Genomic DNA, 13,506 nt, shown 5'->3' with positions numbered 1-13,506 from the left:
TCTAATTTTTAGACTATGCCCCCTAGATCTAGACTCCCCAACCAGGGAAATAGTTTCTCCCAATCTACTCTATATGTTCCCCGTAATATCTTGAAAACTTTGATCAAATCATCCCTTAACTTTCTAAATTCCAGGGAATACAACCCTATTTGCTTGATCTCTCCTGGTAACCTAACCCTCGGAGTCCAGGTATCATTTTGGTACATTTACACGACACTCCCTCCAAGGCCAGTATATCCTTCCTAAAGCGTGGTGACCAGAACTGCTCACAGTAACTCCAGATGTGGTAACCAAGACTTTGTTTAGCATTTTTGTCTGACAACGCTCCTTTGAAGCGGCTTAAGAGGTTTTGCTTTGTTAAATGCAAGTCCGTGCTGTTAGTATTTCTCTTCGACCCTTTAATAATATTTAAAATAATGGAGTCACTTTAAGCATATTCCAAAAATGGAGAAAATTCCCCTGACTTTAGCGGAGGAATTCCCAACTTTAGCGAGAGGAATTCCCTGCTTCAGCCCTCAGTTACATGGAGGAGAAGAGGCTTCAAAGTCACCCTGTCCCCTCTCCCAGTGCTGACCTCTTTTGGTTACTATTTGTACAGCTACGGTGATGACTTGTAAAGGGGCCTGTTAGTTTTCTCTCTGTTCCTCTCCTGAAGGTGGCTGGGTTAGGGCTCTGCCAGTCAAACCCCGGTGTCTCACCCAAAATGGGCGTGTGTGGACCTAGACATGTCCGCAAGCTATTCGACTGTGCAGGGCATCTCGGCTAAATTCAATCTCTGATTTGGAGCAGAAACTCCAGCTGATTTTATTGTATTCCCTCCCAATCTCAGGGACACTGAGGCTAAGTGAAATATCTCAAACCACTACCTGGGCTTAGGACAGCTATCTGAACGCATCCTCATGGCTCAATACCGTACACCACACTGGCTCAGTGGCCAGCGTATTTTGCCTCTGAGTCAGAAGTTGAAGCCCCACTCCAGAGACTTGTGTGCAAAATCAAGGCTGATACTTCCAGTGCAGTACTGAGGGAGTGCTGCACTGTCTGTGGTGCCTTCTTTCAGATGAGACGTTAAACTGAGGACTCACCTGCCCCCTCAGGTGGACGTAGAAGATCCTATGGCACTTTTTTGAAGAAGAGCAGGGGAGTTCTGCTCGCAGTCCTGGCCAATATTTATCCCTCAACCGACATCACTAAAAATCATGCTATCTGGTCATTATCACATTGCTGCTTGTGGGAGCTTGCTGCGTGCAAATTGGCTGCTACATCACAACAGTGACTGCACTTCAAAAAAAGTACTTCAATGGCTGTAAAGCTCTTTGAGATGTCCAGTGGTCGTGTAAGATGCTATATAAATGCAAGTTCTGTCTTCACTCAATGAGCCACTGGAGGTGGAAGGGTCTGATTCTACTCCTTCAAAGCTGGAAATGCCTGAGGAAAGAAATCAGCATGTCATGAATTGATGACATCATTGGGTGCACTAGCCAATGAGTTTTTAAATAACATTTTTTCCCCTTATCAAATAAAACAGGATGCATTTAAAATTACGGGAAAAGGAAGAGCTAGTGAGTTACGTATATCAGTGTATATGTGTGTGTGTGTGTGTGAGAGAGATTTACAGTTCCCGCCCTCTTCCAAAAGCATAAAGCTTTCAGACCACAGCACGAGGCAGCAGTGTTAGAGACTGAGCAACATTCAGGAGCTTGACAAGTACTGGGATTGCAGATTGGAAAGCGAGCATCAGTGAGGGATTATAAGACAGACAGATAACACTGAGAGTCTGAAGTCCCAGCAACCCCAGATCGAATTGGGTAGGTGCTTTGTGTTTATTTGGTTTTAAAGGGTATCTGTTAGATTAGAGCTTGTTCATCGTATTTAACATCTATGTTTCTGATATGCTTGAATGAAATCTAACCTGCCCTGACAAGTAATTGCATCATTCACGGACTTTAAAGAAATAAAGGTGAGATTGTAACTGTTGATTCCCACTAGTTTTTTTCTCTCTGCTTCTCCTGAAGGTGACAATTGTTACTGGGGTATGGTTACACTGGTGTGGATCGATCATCAGTATCTCACCTAATTGGCTATTCTACCTCTCTGAGCCTACACAATGAGTATCGGCAGGTCAACTGTGGGGGCATTGCAATCTGTTCTCCTCTACTGCGTCCGATATTTTCTTAGATTCCCTGTCCCAGCGAGACCAATTGTCACACCTTCGCGCCATTCTGTCTGAGATCAGTTTTTCCAACCCAGCAGCAAAGTGGGACCAACTACTCTACCTTTAGGGACACGGAAATATAGGAGAATTGTCTACAATTTTGCCTGGCGGAATTCCCACGTATCATTTCCAACACACAAACGTTAGCTGCAAATGTAATGATGATGCACATCAATGCAGTCTCCACTGTGTGTTTGAAAACAAATTAATCAGGAAAGGCTTGCCAAACACTACTGCATGCACTGTGCTTCCTCTTTAAGGGTGCTTCACTGTGTAACTGTCAGTTAACAACACATGCAGGTATTGATACAGCTATTGGGTTTGAAGGTTGAGGGCACTGTCTGTTGCATTACTTAGCCATATGCAGCTGGGTGTCCCAGGTTTAATTTCCAGTCTGGGCTGAGTTATTTGATTTCAGCTGAGGTCTGCACAGGAGTATAATTAGCCTCAGGACCCCTGTGTGAGGGAGGAGGAGGAAGAGGAGGAGGCAAATAGCAGCCACGGTTCCAGATCTCTCTGCAGTGACCTGTGCTGCAATGTGAATGTGTGTATGTGCTGGTCTGATGGCCTCGAGCTACGACATTGTCCCACTGACAACAGTCTTACACAAGGAGACTGCTCACATTGGGGACTGAGACCAGAACCTCTTGACAGATAAATTGGATCTTTGCTATTGCTGATGGGTGAGTTTAGCTGGTGTGTTGCTAGGCTATTCATCCAAGAGACATCTCACAGCCAAGCCTGATGCACATAGGCTATTCATCCAGGAGGCACCTCACAACTGAGCCCGATCAGAGTAGGCTATTCAACCATGGTGTCCCTCACAGCTGAGCTTGTTATGGATAGGATATCCAACTATGAGGCGCTTCATAATCCTGATTCTGATGGGCTATTTGACCATGGGTCCCCTCACAGCCAAGCCTATTACAAATGGGCTATTCAACTATGGCGCCACACAGCCAAGCCTGTTCAAGGTAGGCTATTCAACCATGGCGCTCCTCACAGTTGAGCCTGTTATGGATAGAATATCCAACTATGAGGCACCTCATAATCAAACCTGATCCTGATGGGCTGTTCGACAATGGGTCCCCTCACAGATAAGCCTGTTAAAAATGGGCTATTCGACTATGAGGCGCCACACAGCCAAGCCAGTTCCAGATAGGCTATTCAACCATGGCTCTCCTCACAGATGAGCCTTATCCAGATAGGATATTCAACCATTGGGGACCTCGCAGCCGAGCCCCCATCCTGCCCTGACATGCGGGCGCACTTGAGTCACTGGTTAGCAATCAGGAGCGGTAACCCTGCACGTAGTTTTGAACTCCTCCCTAGCCCAGGGGCGTTGCGGACAGTGGCGGCATGCCCGAGTGTTGCCTTGGTGAGAGAGTCAGCACAGCCAAGGTGTCCGGACCTGACACTATTCTTGTTTGTGAAAGCTGGTGCATTCACGTCTATTTTAAACCAATAACTGTCTTATGACCTGGCAAGTGCTTAAAGCCGCACAGTCATCTATTTGTTGATCGAGCTCGTGAGGTGTCGCTAAATAAAAGGGATATACAAATAAATCAGTCATCGGCTAACTCATGATCCAGCGTCTGAGCCTGCAGCAATGAACTGCTGTTGAGGATATTATTCCATGTGTTTAACCCTCTATTAACTCACAGAACCCTTCAATCACCAGAAAATTCACATTTCCTGCTATTCATTTTCCAACCTGCCGCTCCTCCCGGCCATTCCGCCTCCGTCTGCACCAATTTTCTTCTTTAATTCCCAGAGATACTGACACACTGAGACATGGCTTTGCAGGGCCACCACGTATCAGCCAACTCTGGCATTTACATAGCGCCTTTAATGTAGTTTCACATCCCAGGGCGCTTCACAAATGCGACTGTCAAGCAAAAGTTGACAAAGAGCTATATAAGGAGATATTAGGCCAGGTGACCAAAATCTCTGCCAAAAATGCCTGTTTTCAGGAGCGTCTGAAACGAGGAGAGAGAGAGAGGCGGAGAGGTTTAGGGAGTGAATTCCTCTAGGGACTCGATGTCCAAAGAGCAATTAAAACTGAGGATGCGCAAGGGGCCAGACCTGGAGGAGCGCAGAGATCTTGGAGAGATGTAGGGCTGCAGGAGATTGCAGAGATAGGGAGGGAGCAAGGCTGTGGAGAGATTCAGAACAAGGATGAGAATTTTAAAATTGGGGTGTTACTGCAAGGGGAGCCAATGTACGTCTGCGAGCGCAGGGGTGATGGGTGAATGGGAGCTGGTGCGAGTTAGAACATGGGGCAGCAGAGTTTTGAATGAGCTCAAATTTAGGGAGGGCGGAAGGTCGGAGGAGGCCAGGCGAGCACTGTAATAGTCGAGGCTAGAGGTAATAAAGGCAGGTGGGTTGTTTAACCAGCTGGGGCTGCATGTTTCGTATAAAAGTCGAATTTCATTCTGTCCTCAACTAACATCCACACACATCCAAGCGTTCCAGCGGGATTTCTGGAAATGAACTAGGCATTGTACATACGGTCTGTAATAAGTTAACTGGTGTTTGCAAGGGCACTGGTTGAGGGTCCTAGTGCTGGTCTAGTTAGTGGGTTCCTGCTCCTGATCACCATACAAAGTCTCAGCCTGCTGGCAAATGTCTCATCAGGTTGAAACCCGATTGGAAATGGCTGTAATATTGCCGCCTCCCATGGTCGAATAGCCCTGTCACAAATGGGCAATGGTCGCATGGGCACTTATGACCATTATCAAGGAACTGACATTTGGGAGAGCATGAATACAAATTCAGGTGTCTACAATTTTGAGCTGAGGCAAAGTTGAAAAGCAGGAATTAGTTGAACAGTTAATCGTTGACCAATTTGAACCAGCTCCCTCTTTATGTAACCCACTGGGTTAGGAATACCACAGGTCTGGATAAATATTAATCTGTCTGCATTTTCAAAGCAGCTTCCAGGAAGCCTGGGCGTCAGACCCTGCAGGAATAGTGTCCTGCTGCCCTGTGGGACTGGTGCGAGTGGGATGGATGTTTCTTTTTGCAAAGGTTCTAAGAGCCTGATGTGAAATGGGTTTGAAGTAGTCATAACCCAGTGGGCAAAAGACTACAGGAGTGAAGCCAGACTGGAGTGGGTAATCAGGAATCAGCAGTCCGGTCTGCACACACCTGATTCACTACCATCTGGTTTGTGTTATGCCACTTACCATCACCAAACTGCACTAAAGTTCAGTGTTAAATTGGTGATTCCACTTGAACAGAGGGCACAGGGAGCGACAAGAGTGCCTAATGTGAGTGATGGAAAGCTTTTGTTTGGGACAATGTAGAGGGAGCTTTGCTCTGTATCTAACCCTGTGCCATAGGAATGTTTGATGGGACAATGTAGAGGGAGTTGTATTCTGTATCTCATCCATGCCCTGGGAGTTTTGAGGCTCACCCTGTGCACACAAACAAGAAAAAGCTGAAAACGTTCCAACCTTGGGAATGACGTTGGACACTTCAATGACCTCAAGATTCATCCGAAATGGACAAACAACCCAACAAAGTTCAAATAGCTCCTAGGACGTTAGTGCTGAACTCTAATCCCCTGGAGACGACTCGACGTAAATAAAAGTTTATATTCGCCCCTGCTTGTTCGGGTCACAGAGCCTAACAACAAAATTAATTCTGATTATTTATGATTAGTTTATCCCATTTTTTCTCTTAATGTGAATTTCCCTGCATTAGTTTGAGAACACATGTCCACATTTCCAATTGCAATGTCTCACAAGGTACCTTCATGTATAAAGCCTTCTATAGTTTAGTTCCAGTCTCTCTCGTCTCATTCCCCCTCCCTGTTTACAGCATTGAAGTTGTCTTTCTTATCCAGCACCACTGAAACTTATCATTAACGCTGGCAAAATAAAGGAGCTGTTTTCAGCAATCCAAGCACGGTGGGGAAACCAACCCACAGGCACCCCACCTAGAACGTACTGCCTGAACGGGCAGTAGAAACAGATTCAATAATAACTTTCAAAAGGACATAGGATAAATACTTAAAAAGGAAAAAAAATTGAAGGGTTATGGGGTAGAAAGATTAATCAGACAACTCTTTGAAAGAGTTGGTACAGGCGCCTTGGAGGAATGGACTCCTCTGCTATAAGATTCTATGATTCTAAACTATGTTGGTAATTTGAAGAGAATATATCAACATTTTTGTTCCTTATTGATATGAAGTCCTCTTGGGTCTAGAACCAGGACGGAGGTAGTAAATTTCCAAGTTAGGTACAGCACGGGTTAGACATAGAGTAAAGCTCCCTCCATACTGTCCCCATGAAACACTCCAAGGACATGGGTTAGATGCAGAGTAAAGCTCCCTCTGCTGTCCCATCAAATACACCCAGGCAGTTCCTCACACACACTGAGCTCACCTTCCTGAGCAGACACGCAGTACATGGGAATGAACAAGGGTCTCAGGATGCCAGTATGAAGAGCCAGTTATGCTGGACAGCTCAGCTGCGCCCTCCAATGGCCAGTTACAGAGGTTGTATAATGTTTATCGGCATTAAGGCACAGTGTGGGTACAGTCTATCGTCTGTCTGTCTATCATCTGTTTGTATTATTGGTGTGTGTCTGTATTGCTTATTTCTGTCTGTCCATTGTCTATCTCTGTCTTTCTGTCTAATATCTAGTCTTTCGGATGAGACATTAAACTGAAGCCCCATCTGCCCTCTCAGGTGGATGTAAAAAATCCCATGGCCACTATTTCGAAGAAGAGCTGGGGAGTTATCATCAAATGTCCTGGCCAATATTTATCCCTCAACCAACATCATACACAAAAAATTATCTGGTCATTATCCCTTTGCAGTTTGTGGGAGCTTGCTATGCACAAATTGGTTGCTGCGTTTCCTACATGACAACAGTGACTACACTTCAAAAGTACTTAATTGGTTGTAAAGCGCTTTGGGACGACCAGTGTTCATAAAAGGCGCTGTATAAATGCAAGTATTTCTTTCATTCTGCCTGCCCATCATGTATTTAACGGTCTATCCATCATCTCTATCTCAAACCAGGGCCTGAGAGTTGAGTTTTCTGCTCCTCTCTGCTATCTGGTGTTCACTGCTGGAAAGTGCACGTATGCATCTGTCAGGTACGGACGTTACTGAATCACCTACCTGCCTGTTGAAATACCTGCTGACGCTCACTGTCCCGGTTTGTGGCAAGAGGACAGAAGGAAAGAAAAGGCATAGAACTTACATTTATCCAAACCCTTTCACAACCTTGGGATGTCCCAATGTGCTTTACAGCCAATTAAGCACTTTTTTGAAGTGGAGTTACTGTTGTAATGTAGGCAATGTGGAAGCCAATTTGCGCACAGCAAGCTCCCACAAACATCAATGCGAGAATGACCAGATCATTTTTTTTTTTAGTGATGTTAATTGAGGGATAAATATTGGGCAGGACATGGGGTGGGGTGGAATCTCCCTTGCTCCTCTTCGAAATGGTGGTTGCAGAATCTTTTATGTCAGTAAGGGGTAGTTGGGACCTCAGTTTAGCATCTCATCCGAAAGACAGCGCCTCAGACAGTGCAGCACTCCCTTTAGCGTAATAAAGTGTCCCAAGGAGCTTCACGGCAAAGAGGTGTCAGGAAGGTATTCCAAAGCTTGGGGCCTAAGCAACTGAAGGCACGGCCACCAATGGTGAAACGATTAAAATCAAGGATGCACAAGAGGCCAGAATTAGAAGAGCAGAGATATCTCGGAGGATTGTAGGGCAGGAGGAGGTTACAGAGCTAGAGAGGGGCGAGGCTATGGAGGGATTTGAACCAAGGATGAGAATTTTAAAATCAAGATGTTGCTTGACCAATGTAGGTCAGTGAGCACAGGGGTGATAGGGGAACAGGACTTGGTGCGAGTTAAGACATGGGCAGTAGAGCTTTGGATGATCTCCAGTTTACAGAAGGTAGAATGTGGGAGACCGGCCAGGAGCGAATTGGAATAGTCAAGTCTGGAGGTAGCGAAGGCATGAGTGAGGGTTTCAGCAGCAGATGAGCTGAGACGGGGCGAAGCTGGGCGATAGTTAGGAGGTAGAAATAGCCAGTCTTTGTGATGCTGTGACGTGGTTGGGCACTCATCTCGGGGTCGAACATGACACCAAGGTTGCAAACAGTCTGGTTTGGTCTGAGATTGTTGCCAGGGAGAGGGATAGATTCGGTAGCTAGGGAACATGAACTGGGCAGCGACTCACACTGTGATTAACTGTGTTACGTGTGGACTTTCAGATTGGGAGACCATGACGGCGATACTGATCCTCATCGCAGTGTCCTACTTTCACACCAGGGCTCTTGGTGAACCGCAGGAGCTGGCCAGCACCAACAGGTGAGAAATCGCCACACTTTTATTTATTGCAGGGCTGTTTCCAAACAACATCTTGCATTTACATAGCGCCTTTCATGCAGTAAAACTCTCCCACCGTGCATCAGGTGTGTTTGCAAACAAAAAATTGACACCGGGCTGTATAAGGAGATATTAGGCCCAAAGTTTGATCAAAGAGGGAGGTTTTAGGAGTGACTTAAAGGAGAGAGAGGGGAAAACTCACAGAGTGAGATTCACAGGTGTCCACATCATTGAACACAACTCCAGGATGATGGAATGTCAGGCCGGTGGAAGACCTGTTAGATTGTACAGCTCTGTATTGACAGCCATATGACGGTTGAGTCTGACGGGAGGTTTTAATTTTTCCCTCGTTTGTGTTACTCCGCCCCACCCCCTCCCCATTAGGACTCCGCCTCCCGCTCCTGCTTTCCTGTTGTACCTGCAAAAGCTGAGAAACTCCAAGGTGGGGATGTTGGACCAACACATGCAGAGTGTCCTGGAATCTCACACCATCTCTGCGGCAAGCTCTGCTAGAGATTTCCTGTACATTAAATCAGAGGACATCGAGGAAAGCATCAATGACAGGTATTCCATGGTTATTAATATGCTGGGAAAGCTGCTGGGTATAACATTCCTTCTGGCTCAACAGGCAACGGCACAGTGTAGAGCCGACAGGTTAGGAAGATCCCACACTTAATCCCCTGGCCTGGACTACATCAGCCCACATTCCTGCCCCAGTTTGCGAGCTGGTTTTCCCGCCTAGAAAGTGGGCACTGGGTCAATGTACTAAGAGACGTGATGCCCTCACAGTCAAAGAGCCTGCTTATCACTCATTGCGATCGACAGCTCTTTGCTTGCAAGCTCCGTCTGGGTCTGGCGGCTTAATTATTAAGGGAGTGTCCCTAAATTGTTTCACTGAAGATCAAGCCTGGGCGAAAGATTGGAGAAGCTGGGATTGTTCCCTGAAGAGCAGAGAAGGTTAAGGGGAGATTTAATAGAGGCGTTCAAAATTATGATAGGTTTGACAGTGGGCGGCACAGTGGCGCAGTGGTTAGCACCGCAGCCTCACAGCTCCAGCGACCCGGGTTCAATTCTGGGTACTGCCTGTGTGGAGTTTGCAAGTTCTCCCTGTGTCTGCGTGGGTTTCCTCCGGGTGCTCCGGTTTCCTCCCACATGCCAAAAGACTTGCAGGTTGATAGGTAAATTGGCCGTTATAAATTGCCCCTAGTATAGGTAGGTGGTACAGAAATATAGGGACAGGTGGGGATGTGGTAGGAATATGGGATTAGTATAAATGTATAGAGTGTAGGATTAGTATAAATGGGTGGTTGATGGTCGGCACAGACTCGGTGGGCCGAAGGGCCTGTTTCAGTGCTGTATCTCTAAAACTAAAACTAAATAGATAAGAAGAATTTGTTTCCACTGGCAAGTAGGTGGGTAACCAGAGAACACAGAATTAAGGTAATTAGTCATTTGGTAGTACAGAACTTGAGTATTGCTGAAAACAGACATTTTGTCGAAGCTTTTCATCTTGCACTCATCAGGACAATTCGCAAGAATACCAATGTAAGGGAAGCAACAAATTTATACTGTATGAGAAAAGAGTACTGATTGGTTGACAAGTGGACTTTGATTGGTAGAGGCATTGCCATAGAGAACGCACCAGTTTTTGGTGACTGATAGTGAAAGGATGGTGGAAGCAGATTCAATAGCAACTTTCAAAAAGGAATTGGATTAATGCTTGAAAAGGAGAAAATCTCTCAGGGCTATGGGGAAAGTGTAGGAGGTGCATTTATATAGCGCCTTTAAAGTAGTAAAACATCCCAAGGCATTTCACAGGAGTGATTGTCCAACAATAGTTTGACATCGAGCCATATAAAGGAGGTATTTGGACCAACACCTTGGTCAAAGAGGCACCTGTTAAGGAGTATCTTAAAGGAAAAAAGAAAGGCAGAGAAGTTAAGGGGAGGGAATTCCAGAACTTGGGTCTTAGGCAGCTAATTGGACAGCTCTTTCAAAAGACCCAGCACAGGCGGAATGGGCTGAATGGCCTCCTTCGGTTCTATACGAGTCCACAACTGGGTCACTGACTGACTGTTTTTGTTTGGGTTTTAATTTCAGCGCTGTGCCACACGGCAGAGTCAAGCGTCACAAGCACAGCTCTGGGCACCACCTCAGCCGCCCTGGCTCCTGGGGATGCCCCTTGGCCACCTGCCAAACCCACAACCTGGCCAACTGGCTGTACCTGCTGGCGATGAACAAGGGAAAGGACGACACGGCCCCCAAGAACACGGGTGACCCCCACAGCTACGGCAAGAGGCGGCGGCGGAGTCTCCTCTCCCTCCTGGGCAATCCCACCAGGCTACGCATGAACGGAGCAGAAGGGGAGCAGTGACGGACAGCAGCAGACCCTCTGCTCCACCCAGCCTGTGCCACACAACTGTGACGGTCCGTGCGCCACAATATACACAATCCGCAGTCCCGCCAGAAACTCTCTCCTGTGCGGAGGTGAGAAATCTGATTTAAAGTAATACAGCCAGGCCGATTACACAATGGAATGCTTTTGTTTGGCTCGATGTAACATCAGATAACCCGCACCCCCCCCCCCCCCCCCACCAAACCTCCACTCCCCTTGAGTAGCGAGAAAGGAGAAGGGGGGTAAATGTGTGAGAAACACATCAGCTCCCCCCTCAAAAAATTAAAGACGCTACAGGTTTTTTAAAAACTCTTTGAAATAAATAAACAAACAAGCAAGTTGCCCACTCTCTGTTATATTTGCTCCACTCCTATATATATTTTTAAAGCTATTTATTTGTTATGTGTTCATTTACTGATCAGAAGTTGTCTGGTTTGTCGAACGGGTCATTTTCCTCCAGGATTCAGTGCAGCATCAGCACCAGACTACTGAAGCTGTGGGATTATCAGTCTTAAAGAGGCCCTCCTGTCATAAAAACAATCATTGCCAAAAATCTGTGGGCCCTCTATGGACCCCTCCCCCCCACCCCTCCATCCCACAGTGGGGGGAATCCCTCAAATGTTGTTGCCTTTCCCGTGCGCACTGTCGCGTGAAGCTGGTAAACCGGTGGGCCCACCCCATCTGGTGAATGGACTCGCGCCCCTTTTAATTTGACTGGACGCTAATGCTGTGTCAAATTTCTCAGCTTTTAACACTCCCGATGAGAGATAGAAATGACTGTTGCTGATGCTGAACAAGAGATGGGCCTGCCAGTTGATTCGCTGTTGCTTCAAACCGCCCGTTAAATCTGATGTACATGTCGTACCCTCCATCAGGCCCTGCAAACCTTGTGGCGTGAGTGCCAGTGCGAACAGGATGGTTTCACTGTCCGTCTGGGTACAGAAAGCTTGCTGCATCACAGATGGTAGATTTTGTTTGCCCAGTGGGATGTGGGGCTCGAGTCTCAGGGCTGCTTGTCACTTGAATCTGCCACATAACAACCGCACTCTCTCCCCCCGTCCTCCCTGCCAAAAACCCCCTTAAATAAGGAATGCGATTTCTCAGATTAGTGTAGTGCACCTCTGCCCCCAGGTGGCGGTGGTAAGGAATGGTAGACGGTAATGAATTCTCCACTGTCTGTTATGCTGCCTCTATACTGGCCACTGACAGCAGGAGTAGGGCCAAACTGGCAGACACTCCTTCCCAGAGAGTTGTGCAGAGAGGACAAATCCAAAACAACAGGAAAGAAAAAAAATGCTTGTATTATATATATATATTATATATATATATATATATATATAATATATATATACACAATATTTATATATAATACATGCGTGTATATATGCATATATTATATAGGATGTTGATAGAGCTCTTGAGCAATTTAACTTCAAAAGTTTTAAGGCAATGCAGTTCAAACATCCAGGGCCAGGATCACAAATACGGTTCACAAAATCACTCAGGAACAATTAGAGAGCATTTTCAGCGAGTTGAATTGAAACAACTGTCAACTTCATATTCGCGTCATCGCTAAGACTATATCCATCTCCGTAACATCACCCGATTTTGCTCTTGTCTCAGCTCATCGGCTGCTGAAACCCTCATTCATTCCTTCGTTACCTCTATACGTGACGCACTCCTGGCTGGTCACTCACATTCTACCCTCCATAAGCTTGAGGTCATCCAAAGCTCTGCTGCCCATGTCTTAACTCCCACCAAGTCCCGTTCCCCTATCACCCCTGCACTCGCAGACCTACATTGGCTCCCGGTCAAGCAACACTTTGATTGTAAAATTCTCATTCTTGTTTTCAAATCCCTCCCTGGCCTTGCCCCTCCCTATCTCTGTAATCTCCTCTCGCCGCACAACCCTCCGATATATCTGCCCTTCTCTAACTCTGGCCTCTTGAGCAGCTCCAATTTTAATCGCTCCACCATTGGTGGCCGTGCCTTCAGTTGCCTAGGCCAATACCCTCCCGACACCTCTCTGCCTCTCCACCTCACTTTCCTCCTTTAAGAGAGACTCCTTAAAACCTACCTCTTTGACCAAGCTTTTGGTCATTTGACCCAATATCTCCTTATGCAGCTCGGTGTCATATTTTGTCTTATAATGCTCCTGTGAAGCACCTTGGGATGTTTTATTACATTAAAGGCACTATATAAATATATGTTGTTGTTGTTAATGCATCACAACAGATGGTTATGTTAAAGCCTAGAAATTAGAACTGTATGGTGTTAAAACTTTATGAATGATTCTTTTATATGAATGCTGTTTACAATTTGCTTCTATCACATGCAAACCCAAAGTTATTAAAGTTTAAAGATGCACAAGGACTTTATAAATACCCTGTAGATATATATGTGTGTGTGTGTGTGTATTTTTATACATATAGATGTGCACTGTGTAACTTTAACGTTGGGGTTCACTGTGGACATCTGGGGTTCGGACAAGTTTTAACCCAGAGACTGGGGCAGTGGCTGATTCTATGACAGTGCAGATT

The sequence above is a fragment of the Heterodontus francisci genome, chromosome 41, assembly GCF_036365525.1.
Source record: "Heterodontus francisci isolate sHetFra1 chromosome 41, sHetFra1.hap1, whole genome shotgun sequence".
Lineage (NCBI taxonomy): Eukaryota > Metazoa > Chordata > Chondrichthyes > Heterodontiformes > Heterodontidae > Heterodontus > Heterodontus francisci.
The sequence above is the reverse complement of the archived record's forward strand: the minus strand, read 5'-3'. Positions refer to the sequence as shown.